This window comes from Eptatretus burgeri, unplaced genomic scaffold, assembly GCF_056783735.1.
Source record: "Eptatretus burgeri isolate ZD-2024b unplaced genomic scaffold, Ebu_testis_v1 Ebu_testis_scaffold_252, whole genome shotgun sequence".
Classification (NCBI taxonomy): Eukaryota; Metazoa; Chordata; class Myxini; order Myxiniformes; family Myxinidae; genus Eptatretus; species Eptatretus burgeri.
In genome coordinates, this window is record NW_028222202.1 from 20,602 (window position 1) to 37,782 (window position 17,181).

At 44.7% G+C, this 17,181-nt stretch overlaps 1 long non-coding RNA gene across 1 annotated transcript in view; it reads right to left on the reverse strand.

Annotated features, from left to right (window-relative positions):
* LOC147007366 (uncharacterized) overlaps positions 1 to 17,032 on the reverse strand; it is a 31,170-nt gene extending 14,138 nt beyond the window's left edge. Inside the window, exons 1-7 of the long non-coding RNA XR_015054228.1 lie at positions 16,941 to 17,032; positions 16,764 to 16,837; positions 15,910 to 16,032; positions 3,286 to 3,386; positions 2,219 to 2,309; positions 2,042 to 2,115; positions 1,208 to 1,330 (exon numbers count right to left, since the gene is read on the reverse strand). This is a non-coding gene — a long non-coding RNA (uncharacterized LOC147007366). The remainder of the gene's footprint in view (positions 1 to 1,207; positions 1,331 to 2,041; positions 2,116 to 2,218; positions 2,310 to 3,285; positions 3,387 to 15,909; positions 16,033 to 16,763; positions 16,838 to 16,940) is intronic.
* Positions 17,033 to 17,181: the final 149 nt, after the last annotated feature.

The following is a 17,181-nucleotide window of genomic DNA, read 5'->3' on the forward strand; positions in this document are numbered from 1 at the left end:
AGGACAATATGGAGAACAACTTGTGTACACACACACACACACACACACACACACACACACACACACACACACACACACACACACACACACACACACACACACACACACACACACACACACACACACACACACACACACACACACACAGAGACATTGAGACCTGGGAGGACTCTGTCCCATCTTCTGAAACCCACGAATAGAGATAACAACCAACGAGGGATGAATTATTGAGCAGATTGTGCATACAATACGTGTATGTACTCTGCTCAATGACGTCACAAAGACGTTGAGTGCAAGTCTGCTGAAATGGACAAAATTCTCACAAGTGATCAAGAAAGCATGTTTCTCTTTTCTGAGACCAGGTCCGTAAGATGCTCGAGATCCCAGGAGCTCGAATTTGGTAAAACGTACTATTGAAGAGGTCATAGAAGTGTGAATGGGACCTGTTAGGGGTCAAAGCTCTGCTGAAAACTCACCTGCATGGTCTGCATGATCTGCAGGTAACTCTTCAAGTGTAGTTGCATCACAGCAGACCCGTCTTCTCTCTTATGAACCCAAAAATATAGAGCACACAGTCAATTTATTCAGGTTCATCAATGTCCTTGTCACTCTGTTTGGGCCACAAGGTTGGGTGTCCAGCCTCTTGTGTTCCTTTTCAGATGAGTACCATGATAGGTTTCAGATTAAGGGATCACAGGGTTCCACAATGTCCTTTGATAAGGAAATTGTCATTAAGAATGTCAATGTGTCAGATTGGAGTGTACCAATCCATTCATCCATCTTTACCTAAGACAAGTGAAAATCATCATTCACATTCTGTAGTGCGGACAAGGTTAACATAAGTTGTCTAACAATCCTCAGCAACTGCTCAATTGTCCCTTTACTTGAAAGTTCCAATAACTCCAAAATCAGTGGATGTTACCGGCTTGTTTCCTTGCTGAAACCTCACAATTTTGATAAATACACAAAATGAAAGAAGAAGGGGACACAATGTGGGGGTGGAGGGGAAATTCCACTTGAAATCTGTCGAAGAATTCATCTCAAATGCTGAAGAAAGGTTTCATGGTATGAATTAATCAAAGGGAGGTTTCAAGAATTGTCAATAATCTCGTATCCCCTGAATTTTTCACATTCCTTCTTACAAATTGGTCCCAAATTACAAGATTCCACTGTGGAAAGTAAAAAGGGTGATCGTCACGTAACTTACCTCTTCCTGCAGGAGCTGCACCTTCTCAACATCCTTTATTTGCTCCGTACGCATTTCCAAGACGAGCTGCAAACTGTTGACCTCATTTTCCAAAAACTGCTCATGAGATGAGGAGGAATTAGTCTGTGAAAGAATTCGGTGGAAAACAATAAAGAGAGAGAGAGAGAGAAAGAGAGAAAGAGAGAAAGAGAGAAAGAGAGAAAGAGAGAAAGAGAGAAAGAGAGAGATATATATATATATATATATATATATATATATATATATATATATATATATATGTATATCGATCAAGGTTAGACCGATTATAAACATTATGTGTATCACACACCTCCAAGATCCTGATAGAAGTGTTTTTATCCTCCTATTAACACACTTTTGTTTGATGTGGTTTTACCTCTGCCACCAAACATGGACGGAGGTTCTGTTTTCACTCCGAACTATCTTGAACAGAATATCTCAAAAAGTTGATGGATTTGGACAAAACTTGGTGGACAGGCTGGTTGTGTGACAAGGAAGATTATTTTCGGTTTTGCTGAAGATCTGGATCCGAATTTGAGAATTTTGTTGAATGATTCTTCAACATTGAGTGATTGGGTCAAACATGACACATCGGGTGATATTTCAAAAAGTTATTCGGACGATACTTGATGGATGAGTTGGGAAGCTGAGAAAAACAACCCAATTAGCTTTTGGTTCAGGTCCGGATGCAGATTGCGGCTTATCAGTGGTGTATGGAACGTAAACGGTCCTGTCTGGTGGAGGTATGCACTCTTCTGAGTGCCATTCTAGTTATCTTTATGTTAACACACTGTTTGATGTGAGTGAAACTCGTACCTGCAGAGGAAGCTTTTCCAATTGATGAGACTCTTGTGAAGCTGCTTTATTTTGCTCAAACTCAGCCCTCAGTTCTGAAAAGATAAACAGAGTATGAGTGAGATACGTTTGTCGTGAAACCTTCTATGATAGAAATCAAAGAAATATAATTAATAATCCCGAAAATAAATAAATTACCTTCTCGTGCAGTCTTCCACTATTCTTTCATTGAGGACTTGAGGAAATTCACTTTATCTTGGAGTTTTGTATTTAGAGAAATACAGTCACCCTGCATGAGGTCAACAAAGGACAAAGTTAACACAATTTGATGAGAAACAAAAGGTACGCCAGTCAGGGGTCAAAGCTGGATTGTCGAGCCATTGGCAGCTTTGGGTCAACATGTGCTCAGAAGTTCAAGCAAAGTCAAGACTTAAAATCAGTCAAATTATCTCTCAACAGAACGTCCAGTCATAAGGTGTGCTTCTCTCCCACCGCAGGCAGGTTGGTGGGATCTCAGTTTTGTCCTCGTTCATGTCCTCTTGTCCTTCCATCCTCCCCTGCCTGGCCAGGTCTCATGTTTTCTTGCAGAATCCCATATCTGGTTACCGTCCCCAATTTGAAGCTGAACGGTCACCTCCATTCCATTACCCCTCCACTCTCTTGTACTCCTCTCTTCAGCCCTTCAAGAATGTTTCCCATTGTTACATCGTGCTCCATTCCACACCACCTCCACTCTTGAATCGTTGACCCACTCTCCTCCCCAATCCTCCTCCTCCGACAATCATCCCCTCATGGAAGATGTCTTCTTTAACCGGTTGCCCTCACCCCTTTTGTGAAAAGCAGGATAATGTCCGGTCACTGAATCAAGATTGTAAAACTTCCGAAACTGTTTGGTGTTTCTGTGAAAAGCTTTGAACCCATTTACTGTCTGTGACCATCTCAGCACTTCAAGAGTTTCTGCAGGTGGTTTCCTCGACCCTCAGCACTCAACATCACCACCGGAGTGAGTGGAGTCCAGTAAAGAGTTGTGGGTGCTCTTTATCGCCGATCCAGCGAGGTTTTTGGTGATTAATAGCTACACATTCCCAGATGATACAATACCAACACAAAATGGAAATCTCCATCTTACACAGACAGGTCATCTCCAATTATGAAGAACAGAAATGACAAAACAGACATGATATACATTTAAACTTCACTTCCTCCACCTCTCCCCTCATACCACCTCCACCGAACACCTCATGGAAGAGGTGTTTTTCCCTCACCGTTTTGGTGCAACTTTCACATGATGGCTCATTGTTGCAAACTTTTCCTTTATGTTCTCCATTGCTGTGTATCTGGACCACACACTGCAATCCAGAGGAACCTGAAACATACCAACAGGGAGATTCAAATGGACTTAAGTTCACCGAGTAACAATTCATGATGTAACTACTGCAAGTGTATCGAAGATCACACCTCCAAGTTCCTGATCGGAGTGTTTTTATCCTCCTATGAACACACTCTTGTTTGATGCGTTTTTACCTCTGCCACCAAATGTGGACGGAGGTTGTGTTTTCACTCCTGACTATCTTGAACAGGATATCTCAAAAAGTTGTTAGGGTTAGCCCCATATTTGGATATATTGCCCCCGGTTTGGAAAAAAAAGAACCCCCTATTTGGATATATTGTTGTGGGCCGGGTATCGGCTGCGAGCACGACCGTGAGGTGCAGCAGTAGGGTCGACTCTACCGAACATCCGGAATTTAGATCGTACCGTTCGGAAAACTCCGAGGGTACGGGTCCCTTACCGGACCGTGAATGGTCAATAATTCCACCATGTGGTACAGGGTTATTTGCCAATCTTCAAAATACCAAGAGCTCCACGTGGCGAGTTACCGAGTCTTCAGACCCTCGACGGCATTCGTACGAGTCGAGCCATTCGCGTGCCCAACCCGTGCGCAACCCGAGCGGATGGTTGCCGAAGTCCTATCGGTCCAAATGTACCTTTACAGTGGCAACAGCCTTTGTAATTCACCAACATGTGCCATGCTAAGCCAATGGAATAAACACAGCACAAACTGATACATTTAACAAATGTATTTATTTAAATGGGGAGAAAAGGGGGGGGGGAGCACGCAAGAAGCAGAGTTATCCGACTATAGAGATGCAAGTATGTACAGCAAAGAGCACTTAAACAATTCCGACTTACAGACGGGCCCACCGACAGACACAGACACACACACACACACACACACACGCACACACACACACACACACACACACACACACACACACACACACACACACACACACACACACACACACACACACACACACACGGAAATGGACCTGTCCACCTCGTGTGGTTCAGCTGACAAGGGCGAACCAGTTCAGCGTCGAGTTGCGATGATAGAATCCAGAGCTCCGCTCAGCGCTCTTCCGGCAACCAAAACTCTCCTCTGTATCCCAAACTATCGAGAAGGCAGGAGGTTTCTTTGCCACTTCTCCAAATCTTTGAGTTGAACGTCAAAGCGTGGGCTGATAACTCCACACTCGTTCAACCTGCCCGTCACATTGACCACAACCTTGCCTGCTCGATGGTCATCAACTATCTCAAAAACTCTCTCGTTCACCGACAGAGAAATGGTGCGCAGCCCACTTGCGGTTCTTGTGGAGGAAGGATTTCTTGTTGTCCGATCGTTCCGCAACCAAATACACCCTCATCCGGGGGGGAGGGGCCGCCTTCACCGTCCCAGCTCTGCCTCACTGGACGGTTTTGGTGCGTAGAATCGCTCGTCACCCTGTCATTGGCCAAATCAGGCACCAAGGCCGTTGATTGTACCTGGGGGCGTGACAGCCGTCGCTGCCGACCGCCCACCAGACAGGCAGAGGAACATTATCCTGCGTGGGCTTCGCCAAACCAAACAGGCAGAAGAACATTATCCTGCGTGGGCCTTGCCAACATACGTGCGAACAAGCACGTAGGCAATGGCGTCGGTCAGAGCGAGGTGAAGGTGAGGGTGATACTGGCATTGTTCTAGTTGATGTCGGTGGTGTGAAAATAAACGAAAATCCTGACGATCAAAATAACTTCGCAGCGCATGTACATTCAATTACCCATTAAACAAGGGAAAGGTGAGCTATCTATCCACATTTACTTATCAAAATAACTGAGCTACAGGACCTGTATGTTGAGTGCTCATGGCTTCCAGATTCGTAACAATATTTGTGCACATGAGATGGATTATTTTTGGTTCACGAGTCAGTAAGTGACCACTATATTCGTTATTAGTGTGTATGTCTGTCTGTCTGTCCCGGGCATAGCTCCGTGGGTTTTGATCCGATCCTGATGAAATTTGGGTAGGAGGTTTATATCATGATCTCGTTGTGTTTTCCTGATAATGGGCGTGGTGCGCCCATTATGGGTGGAGCCACGCCCAAAAAACATGTGTTTTTAGGGGGTAGCTGGTTTCAAGTTACATCTTCTCCGAGGGGGTTTGTCGAATCTGGCAGGGGTTTTGGTATTTGGTTAGCCCAATGGCACCTGCATATCCCCACGGAGCTCGATTTTTCATTTTCGTCTCAAGGTCACAAGGTCACAAACTTAGAAAAGGTCAAAAAAAATCAATAAATTGGGCATCGAGCTCCCAGGGTTTTCAACTGTTTCGAATGAAAGTTGGTATGCTCTTCGAGTACTACAACTTTCATCATTTACGTTTTTTCCGATTCCCGCCAGTTTGCCCGTGGAGTCCCCTCGAAGGTCAAAAATAAAAAAGGCGAACCGTGTACATTGCTCGTGAACCATCGCCGTCTCCAGACTTGTAATCTCTATTTTCATTGTTCTTTCCCATCCCCAACACCTTACACTTGCTCAGGTTAAATTACATCTGCCAACCTTTTGCCCAATCGATACAAAGATCAATACTTTCCTGTATCTGATCACCACCCCCACAGGATGATGCAGATTTAGTGCATTTACCTTTGTGCTGTCGAATGGGGGCTGGGTTTGATTCCCTTCTAAACTGTAAACTGCCGGATTGGTGCTTCGCAGGTCGCGTGTTGCATCACAAAGTGTGTCGTCTGATCGACGGATGTTAAGCCGGGTGTCCTGTCTGCTAGCATTAGTTTATGGACATGAAAGATCCCACGGAAGTTATTGCTGAAGTTATCACCGGCATTCTGAACAAATCACTAATTCCTGCTCCGACAATCACGAAGAAGGCAAAGGCAAACCACCTCGTGTCATCCTCATTCTGTGGAAGCTGCTTGGTTCTTCACGGGGTTCGAGTTGACGTCCAGTGGTGGTTCGAGTCGAACATCGATGATGTAAATGACCAGGTGAAGTGAAAGGTTAAAAAACGAAAAATTCCGATTCTGGTTAATTTAAGAAACCATTGAACGTTGAAAACAGAGATAAAAGGAGCAAAGTTTCAGGAGATCGGAACACAAGGTGCTTCCAAAATATACGTCTTATACAATACAGGTGTACAAGGTCGAGTAAATATAATACAGGTGTACAAGGTCGAGTAAATATAATGCAGGTGTACTCGGTCGAGTTAATACAATACAGGTGTGCAAGGTCGAATTAATATAATACAGGTGTGAAAGGTCGAGTTAATACAATACAGGTGTATAAGGTCGAGTAAATATAATACAGGTGTACTCGGTCGAGTTAATACAATACAGGTGTGAAAGGTCGAGTTAATACAATACAGGTGTACAAGGTCGAGTTAATACAATACAGGTGTACAAGGTCGAGTTAATACAATACTGGTGTACAAGGTCGAGTTAATACAATACAGGTGTACGAGGTCGAGGTAATACAATAGAGGTGTACAAGGTCGAGTTAATACAAGACAGGTGTACAAGGTCGAGTTAATACAATACAGGTGTACTAGGTCGAGGTAATGCAATACAGGTGTACAAGGTCGAGTTAATATAATACAGGTGTACTCGTTCGAGTTAATATAATACAGGTGTTCAAGGTCGAGTTAATATAATACAGGTGCACAAGGTCGAGTTAATACAATACAGGTGTACTAGGTCGAGTTCAAAACTCACCTTCAACGATCGGCCTTTCACGACAAGCAATACCTGCAGCGGCGTTTCTGCCATCGTCATCCTTCAGGAGTCGATTCGACCTCCACCGAATCCTCAACTGACACAGTGAAGCAGAACAAGCACTGAAGAAATCGTCCAACACGACTCATCGTGTCCTTATGGTTGTGGTTCTGCGGTCTTGTCTTGTCCACTTCAGGGTCGTTTCGACCTCCATGGAGTCCTCAACTGACACAGTGAAGCAGAACAAGCACTGAAGAAATCGTCCAACACGACTCATCGTGTCCTTATGGTTGTGGTTCTGCGGTCTTGTGTTGTCCACTTCAGGGGTCGATTCGACCTCCATGGAGTCCTCAACTGACACAGTGAAGCAGAACAAGCACTGAAGAAATTGTCCAATACGACTCGTGTCCTTATGGTTGTGGTTCTGCGGTCTTGTCTTGTCCACTTCAGGGGTCGATTCGACCTCCATGGAGTCCTCAACTGACACAGTGAAGCAGAACAAGCACTGAAGAAATTGTCCAACACGACTCATCGTGTCCTTATGGTTGTGGTTCTGCGGTCTTGTCTTGTCCACTTCAGGGGTCGATTCGACCTCCATGGAGTCCTCAACTGACACAGTGAAGCAGAACAAGCACTGAAGAAATTGTCCAACACGACTCATCGTGTCCTTATGGTTGTGGTTCTGCGGTCTTGTCTTGTCCACTTCAGGGGTCGTTTCGACCTCCATGGATTTCTCAACTGACACAGTGAAGCAGAACAAGCACTGAAGAAATTGTCCAACACGACTCATCGTGTCCTTATGGTTGTGGTTCTGCGGTCTTGTCTTGTCCACTTCAGGGGTCGTTTCGACCTCCATGGAGTCCTCAACTGACACAGTGAAGCAGACCAAGCACTGAAGAAATTGTCCAACACGACTCATCGTGTCCTTATGGTTGTGGTTCTGCGGTCTTGTCTTGTCCACTTCAGGGGTCGTTTCGACCTCCATGGAGTCCTCAACTGACACAGTGAAGCAGAACAAGCACTGAAGAAATTGTCCAACACGACTCATCGTGTCCTTATGGTTGTGGTTCTGCGGTCTTGTCTTGTCCACTTCAGGGGTCGTTTCGACCTCCATGGAGTCCTCAACTGACACAGTGAAGCAGAACAAGCACTGAAGAAATTGTCCAACACGACTCATCGTGTCCTTATGGTTGTGGTTCTGCGGTCTTGTCTTGTCCACTTCAGGGGTCGATTCGACCTCCATGGAGTCCTCAACTGACACAGTGAAGCAGAACAAGCACTGAAGAAATTGTCCAACACGACTCATCGTGTCCTTATGGTTGTGGTTCTGCGGTCTTGTCTTGTCCACTTCAGGGGTCGTTTCGACCTCCATGGAGTCCTCAACTGACACAGTGAAGCAGAACAAGCACTGAAGAAGTCGTCCAACCCGACTCATCGTGTCCTTATGGCTGTGGTTCTGCGGTCTTGTCTTGTCCACTTCAGGGGTCGTTTCGACCTCCATGGAGTCCTCAACTGACACAGTGAAGCAGAACAAGCACTGAAGAAATCGTCCAACCCGACTCATCGTGTCCTTATGGTTGTGGTTCTGCGGTCTTGTCTTGTCCACTTCAGGGGTCGTTTCGACCTCCATGGAGTCCTCAACTGACACAGTGAAGCAGAACAAGCACTGAAGAAATCGTCCAACACGACTCATCGTGTCCTTATGGTTGTGGTTCTGCGGTCTTGTCTTGTCCACTTCAGGGGTCGATTCGACCTCCATGGAGTCCTCAACTGACACAGTGAAGCAGAACAAGCACTGAAGAAATTGTCCAACACGACTCATCGTGTCCTTATGGTTGTGGTTCTGCGGTCTTGTCTTGTCCACTTCAGGGGTCGTTTCGACCTCCATGGAGTCCTCAACTGACACAGTGAAGCAGACCAAGCACTGAAGAAATTGTCCAACACGACTCATCGTGTCCTTATGGTTGTGGTTCTGCGGTCTTGTCTTGTCCACTTCAGGGGTCGTTTCGACCTCCATGGAGTCCTCAACTGACACAGTGAAGCAGAACAAGCACTGAAGAAATTGTCCAACACGACTCATCATGTCCTTATGGTTGTGGTTCTGCGGTCTTGTCTTGTCCAATTCAGGGGTCGTTTCGACCTCCATGGAGTCCTCAACTGACACAGTGAAGCAGAACAAGCACTGAAGAAATCGTCCAACACGACTCATCGTGTCCTTATGGTTGTGGTTCTGCGGTCTTGTCTTGTCCACTTCAGGGGTCGATTCGACCTCCATAGAGTCCTCAACTGACACAGTGAAGCAGAACAAGCACTGAAGAAATCGTCCAATACGACTCATCGTGTCCTTATGGTTGTGGTTCTGCGGTCTTGTCTTGTCCACTTCAGGGATCGATTCCACCTCCACGGAATCCCCAACTGACAATGTGCAGCAGCACAAGCGCTGAAAAAATCGTCCAACACGATTCATCGTGTCCTTATGGTTCTGGTTCTTCTTCTTAAGCGAAGGAGCGCGTTTCGATGTGAAGAACGGCGTTTTGATTTCCTTCTTTTCTTCAAATGTTCTCGACGAGGACGCTCTGAGTCTCACAGAGTACGTGTGTTCAGGTCCGGTGCTCGCAGAAAATGATGCAAACACTTGTGAGTAAACCGAACAATAACTTTTTATGACGTCATAGATGGAATCACGAAAACGAGGGACGTTGACGGAGTAGGAGGTCATTCGGTCCATCAGTGCTGCGCTGCACCCAACACCACATAAAACAAACACATTCAGTGCATGTCACGGTCTCAATGGGCGTCGGAGGGAGGAGGGACACTTTGAAACTAGAACGGAACTCGGTAGAGCACACACCTCCACCAGGTATGAACAGTTTACTGTCATGATAATGGTTTGTATTGTGTTTGGATAGTTTCGAATACATGTCACTCCGTTGTACTGTCACGATGCTGTACAACAACAACAACAGAAGAAGAAGAGAGTGAGGTAATGATGAAGAAGAAGAAGTGGGCGAATGAAATGAAGAAGAAGAAGAAAATAAAGAAGAAGAGGGTGAAGGAAAAGGAAGACGATCAACAACAACCGGAAGGAGGTTCTAAGATGGCTGATCAAACCAGCAGTGCGAGTCATCGTGTGTTGTCCGTACTCTCGCTGGTTTCTGTGGTTCCTTGGCTCGACGAGGTGATATTGGTGACAAGGATTAAAGTCGACCGAGTGTGCTCCATCAAGATGGCGTTTGGAGGGTCCAATTTATCTGTTATTCGAGACAAAAAGCCGTTCGATACGACGGGTCACGTGAGTGTGCGATGTCGGGCTTGGATTGAAGAGTTCGAATCGTGGGTGGACAGGAGAGCACAGCGGAGATTACCATGATTGTTTAATGTTGGAGAGGGAGACCGAGACCTTCAAGACTCTTCATGATGGTGAAGAAGAAGAGGATCATGAAGAAGCGTTGAGAACACAAACAGATCATTACATTGTAAACACGAATGATCCGTATCAGCGCCATGTTTTCTCTCGTTTTTTCTCTCTCTCTCTCTCTCTCTCTCTCTCTCTCTCTCTCTCTCTCTCTCTCTCTCTCTCTCTCTCTCTCTCTCTCTCTCTCTCTCTCTCTCTCTCTCTCTCTCTCTCTCTCTCTCTCTCTCTCTCTCTCTCTCTCTTTCTCTCTTTCTCTCTTTCTCTCTTTCTCTCTTTCTCTCTTTCTCTCTTTCTCTCTTTCTCTCTTTCTCTCTTTCTCTCTTTCTCTCTTTCTCTCTTTCTCTCTTTCTCTCTTTCTCTCTTTCTCTCTTTCTCTCTTTCTCTCTTTCTCTCTTTCTCTCTTTCATTCTCTCTTTCTCTCTTTCTCTCTTTCATTCTCTCTTTCTCTCTCTCTTTCATTCTCTCTCTCTCTCTCTCTTTCATTCTCTCTCTCTCTCTCTCTTTCATTCTCTCTCTCTCTCTCTCTTTCATTCTCTCTCTCTCTCTCTCTTTCATTCTCTCTCTCTCTCTCTCTTTCATTCTCTCTCTCTCTCTCTCTTTCATTCTCTCTCTCTCTCTTTCATTCTCTCTCTCTCTCTTTCATTCTCTCTCTCTCTCTTTCATTCTCTCTCTCTCTCTTTCATTCTCTCTCTCTCTCTTTCATTCTCTCTCTCTCTTTTCATCTCTCTCTCTCTCTTTCATTCTCTCTCTCTCTCTTTCATTCTCTCTCTCTCTCTTTCATTCTCTCTCTCTCTCTCTCTCTTTCATTCTCTCTCTCTGTCTCTCTCTCTGTCTCTCTCTGTCTCTCTCTCTCTCTCTCTTTCATTCTCTCTCTCTCTCTTTCATTCTCTCTCTCTCTCTTTCATTCTCTCTCTCTCTCTTTCATTCTCTCTCTCTCTCTTTCATTCTCTCTCTCTTTCATTCTCTCTCTCTTTCATTCTCTCTCTCTTTCATTCTCTCTCACTTTCATTCTCTCTCTCTTTCATTCTCATTCTCTCTGGTACTTTTCATCGACCCAGCAGCTTCACACTGCATTTACCGTCCAAATTCACCACACACTTCCACGATTTTACTTCAACCTTCCCTTTTCCAAATGTGAAGCAATTAATTTTATTATTTAAAACAAATAATTTCACTTTTGACGATACACCTTCCAGAGCCAAGTACTTCTCCCATAACCACGTGATCTGTTTAGACCCCCTGCGTTTATCGATCCAATTTCACCATTCACCTCACAATTTTTTCTACGGCACTTCCATGACTGAATCTGATAACTCTCTCAAACAATAATAACAATAATAATAATAAAAAATAATCTCTTATAATGCTTCATCTTCCTCTTTCACACATGTGGTACACTTTACTGTATCATAATGCACTACTCTTCGACTATTTAAACAGACTGCTCTCAATTCGACCTCTCCTTCATACCTTGCCCAAAAAATCCAACTGTTACAGCGTTTCTTCTCTCCATTCTCTCAATTCGCCTTCATTGCATCCATCAAGAAACGTGTTTAATCGCACCTCTGACCTAAAACTTTTTTTTAAAAAAACCCAGTTTGCCATGGATTTTCGCTTTCCATCAACCATTCTTTTCTTCCAATTTCAGTGCCAACTCACCCCTCTCACCCCTCACTCTCAAAGCAACCATCACACTCTTCTCCCTCCAAGCCTCCCTCTCACCTCTCTCAAAACTCCCCCTCACCTTTCTCCCACCATTCACCCCCCTCACTCATCCTTCTCAAAGTTGCCCCCCTCTCAACCACAAAGCTTCCTCCTTCCACTGCCCTCTCACCTCCATCTCTTCACTCCACCTCCTCAAATCCTCAACTGCCTTCTTCCCCCTCTCTTGTGCCCCCTCTCCCCCAGCACCACAGAGCCTTTTCTCCTCCTCAACTGGCCCCCTCTCTGAGCTATTCTGCAATCCCCCACACTCTTTCAACAACCCTCACCTCCCCCCCCTCATCCCTTGTCCTACCCTCCCCCTCCCCTCCCACCCTCTGCACCCAAAGCCTCCTCCTCTCCCTCTTCATTAACAGTGTGGACCTCAAATATCCAGGGCCTTTACTCAAACCTTTCAGATCTTTCCATACAGGTTGCCACTGACAAACCAGACATAATCTGCCGAACAGAAACTTTTCTCCCCCAAGACGTGTCTGACTCTCAAGTATCTCTTCCTGGTTACTCCCTCCTCCAGTATGACAGACCTGAGGAGTTGCTCTCTTCATCAAAGACTCTATTCCTCACTCTCCATGCACTGCACTCACTCCCCCACACCCCCAGGAATACCGATGGCTACGGCTTACCCTCCACTCCCACCTCATGTTTTTATTTTGTACCATCCAGCTAACAGTGATGACTCAATCTACACCTCACTATCCGAAAACATGGACCAACTTCTATCTTCTCATCCAAACTCTCTCTTCCTCATATGTGGCGACTTCAATTGTCATCATGTCAGTTGGCGAGGTGTGGGTACCTCTCTCACCTGCCATGGCACCTCAGCAAAAGCTTTCTGCAACTCATTGGGACTGACTCAATCTGTCAACTTCCCGATCCGGATCTCAACAATGGTACTCCATCTCTTCTGGATCTGATTTTGACAAATTTCCCTGACAATATCTGCTGCTCTTCCTCCACACCAATCGGTTCTTCTGACCACGTCCTTGTCAAAGTGGACATCTCTCTGGCTATTATCAGAGAACCACCTCACTGCCGTCGAGTCTGGCATTTCACTCAAGCCGACTGGCAGGGTCTCCAAGCAACCATCAAACTTATAGACTGGTCTCCTATCGCTACTTTCTCCAACATCAACTCATCCTGGGAATTCTTTCAAAGAAACTTGCTCTCCCTCATGCACAGATTTATCCTCTCTCGTCTTCAGTTGTTCTACCCTTCCTCCCGCCCTAGGTTTACTGAAGCTTGTGGTGAGGCAGTTGTCCTGAAACAACTTTCCTTTGCCTCATGGAAAGCAAACCCAAATGAGGGCAATCTCAGTTCCTTCCATAAAGCTCGGAACAAGTGTGTATCTACCCTCAGGAGAGCCAGAAAACAACATCTTTCTAAGCTCGTCTGAACTCTCAAACCTCTCTCCCCCCTCAAAATCCTGGTGGCATCTAATCAAATCTGTTTCTGGTGTATGTTCCCCCTCCATCCCCTCCCTTACCTCAAATGGCCACACTGCTGATACCGCACGTGAAAAAGGCTGAATGCCCAAACTCGGTGTTTGCAGCTAAATCTTGTCCAAAACCCATCGCTTTCTCGACCCACCTTACCCAGTCGCACCCAACTGTCCCTGAATCTGTGTCCTTTTCTCCTGACAAGGTGGAGAGCTTGCTGTCAAACCTTGACTCAGATTCTGCAACCGGTCCAGACGGCATCAGCCCACATGTCCTAAAAACCTGCTCTTCTGCTCTTGCTCACCCTCTCTCTGTTCTATTCACCCTCTCATTTGCTCAAGGTCATCTGCTATCTGCTTGGAAATCAGCAAATATTACTGCCCTGCATAAAAAGGTGCAACAACATATCCCTGCAACTACAGACCAATCACCCTTCTCCCAATCATCAGCAAGGTTATGGAATCCATCATCGCTTCAGACATTAAATCCTTCCTCTTCTCCAATGGCTTGATTTCCGATTATTAATTTGGTTTCAAACCAGGTCACTCTACCCTGGATATGTTGCTTCTGCTCTCCCAACAATGGATGGAGGTCCTCAATGCCAGAAAGGAAATCCGAGCCGTATCCCTGGACATATCACGTGCTTTTGACACAGTCTGGCATCTTGCCCTGCTCACCAAACTCTCTTCCTATGGTATCCAAGGCCATCTCCATTCTCCACTCATTGCTCGCAGACTTCCTCTCCTGTCGCAGTCAACGTGTGGCCCTAAATGGAGTTCTTTCATCCCCTCTTCCTGTCCAGGCTGGAGTTCCTCAAGGTTGCGTTCTGGGCCCTGCCCTGTTATTACACCAAATTAATTATTACCGGCCAATTTTACTGCTTGCACTTTATTAAAGTTGAATAAAACGATCGAAAAGCTGAAGATCTGAAAGGAACAAGATCGTTTCAGACCAAATACGAACACATGGACCAATTTTCTCAGGTGAACAACGCACAATGAGGACGATATCAAGGAGAGCTTAAAATAGGGTTCACTTTGGATATACATCTATCCATGGCAGAGGACAATATGGAGAACAACTTGTGTACACACACACACACACACACACACACACACACACACACACACACACACACACACACACACACACACACACACACACACACACACACACACACACACACACACACACACACACACACACACACACGGAGACATTGAGTCCTGGGAGGACTCTGTCCCATCTTCTGAAACCCACGAATAGAGATAACAACCAACGAGGGATGAATTATTGAGCAGATTGTGCATACAATACTTGTATGTACTCTGCTCAATGACGTCACAAAGACGTTGAGTGCAAGTCTGCTGAAATGGACAAAATTCTCACAAGTGATCAAGAAAGCATGTTTCTCTTTTCAGAGACCAGGTCCGTAAGATGCTCGAGATCCCAGGAGCTCGAATTTGGTAAAACGTACTATTGAAGAGGTCATAGAAGTGTGAATGGGACCTGTTAGGGGTCAAAGCTCTGCTGAAAACTCACCTGCATGGTCTGCATGATCTGCAGGTAACTCTTCAAGTGTAGTTGCATCACAGCAGACCCGTCTTCTCTCTTATGAACCCAAAAATATAGAGCACACAGTCAATTTATTCAGGTTCATCAATGTCCTTGTCACTCTGTTTGGGCCACAAGGTTGGGTGTCCAGCCTCTTGTGTTCCTTTTCAGATGAGTACCATGATAGGTTTCAGATTAAGGGATCACAGGGTTCCACAATGTCCTTTGATGAGGAAATTGTCATTAAGAATGTCAATGTGTCAGATTGGAGTGTACCAATCCATTCATCCATCTTGACGTAAGACAAGTGAAAATCATCATTCACATTCTGTAGTGCGGACAAGGTTAACATAAGTTGTCTAACAATCCTCAGCAACTGCTCAATTGTCCCTTTACTTGAAAGTTCCAATAACTCCAAAATCAGTGGATGTTACCGGCTTGTTTCCTTGCTGAAACCTCACAATTTTGATAAATACACAAAATGAAAGAAGAAGGGGACACAATGTGGGGATGGAGGGGAAATTCCACTTGAAATCTGTCGAAGAATTCATCTCAAATGCTGAAGAAAGGTTTCATGGTATGAATTAATCAAAGGGAGGTTTCAAGAATTGTCAATAATCTCGTATCCCCTGAATTTTTCACATTCCTTCTTACAAATTGGTCCCAAATTACAAGATTCCACTGTGGAAAGTAAAAAGGGTGATCGTCACGTAACTTACCTCTTCCTGCAGGAGCTGCACCTTCTCAACATCCTTTATTTGCTCCGTACGCATTTCCAAGACGAGCTGCAAACTGTTGACCTCATTTTCCAAAAACTGCTCATGAGATGAGGAGGAATTAGTCTGTGAAAGAATTCGGTGGAAAACAATAAAGAGAGAGAGAGAGAGAAAGAGAGAAAGAGAGAAAGAGAGAAAGAGAGAAAGAGAGAAAGAGAGAAAGAGATATATATATATATATATATATATATATATATATATATATATATATATATATATATATATATATATATATATATATGTATATCGATCAAGGTTAGACCGATTATAAACATTATGTGTATCACACACCTCCAAGATCCTGATAGAAGTGTTTTTATCCTCCTATTAACACACTTTTGTTTGATGTGGTTTTACCTCTGCCACCAAACGTGGACGGAGGTTCTGTTTTCACTCCGAACTATCTTGAACAGAATATCTCAAAAAGTTGATGGATTTGGACAAAACTTGGTGGACAGGCTGGTTGTGTGACAAGGAAGATTATTTTCGGTTTTGCTGAAGATCTGGATCCGAATTTGAGAATTTTGTTGAATGATTCTTCAACATTGAGTGATTGGGTCAAACATGACACATCGGGTGATATTTCAAAAAGTTATTCGGACGATACTTGGTGGATGAGTTGGGAAGCTGAGAAAAACAACCCAATTAGCTTTTGGTTCAGGTCCGGATGCAGATTGCGGCTTATCAGTGGTGTATGGAACGTAAACGGTCCTGTCTGGTGGAGGTATGCACTCTTCTGAGTGCCATTCTAGTTATCTTTATGTTAACACACTGTTTGATGTGAGTGAAACTCGTACCTGCAGAGGAAGCTTTTCCAATTGATGAGACTCTTGTGAAGCTGCTTTATTTTGCTCAAACTCAGCCCTCAGTTCTGAAAAGATAAACAGAGTATGAGTGAGATACGTTTGTCGTGAAACCTTCTATGATAGAAATCAAAGAAATATAATTAATAATCCCGAAAATAAATAAATTACCTTCTCGTGCAGTCTTCCACTATTCCTTCATTGAGGACTTGAGGAAATTCACTTTATCTTGGAGTTTTGTATTTAGAGAAATACAGTCACCCTGCATGAGGTCAACAAAGGACAAAGTTAACACAATTTGATGAGAAACAAAAGGTACGCCAGTCAGGGGTCAAAGCTGGATTGTCGAGCCATTGGCAGCTTTGGGTCAACATGTGCTCAGAAGTTCAAGCAAAGTCAAGACTTAAAATCA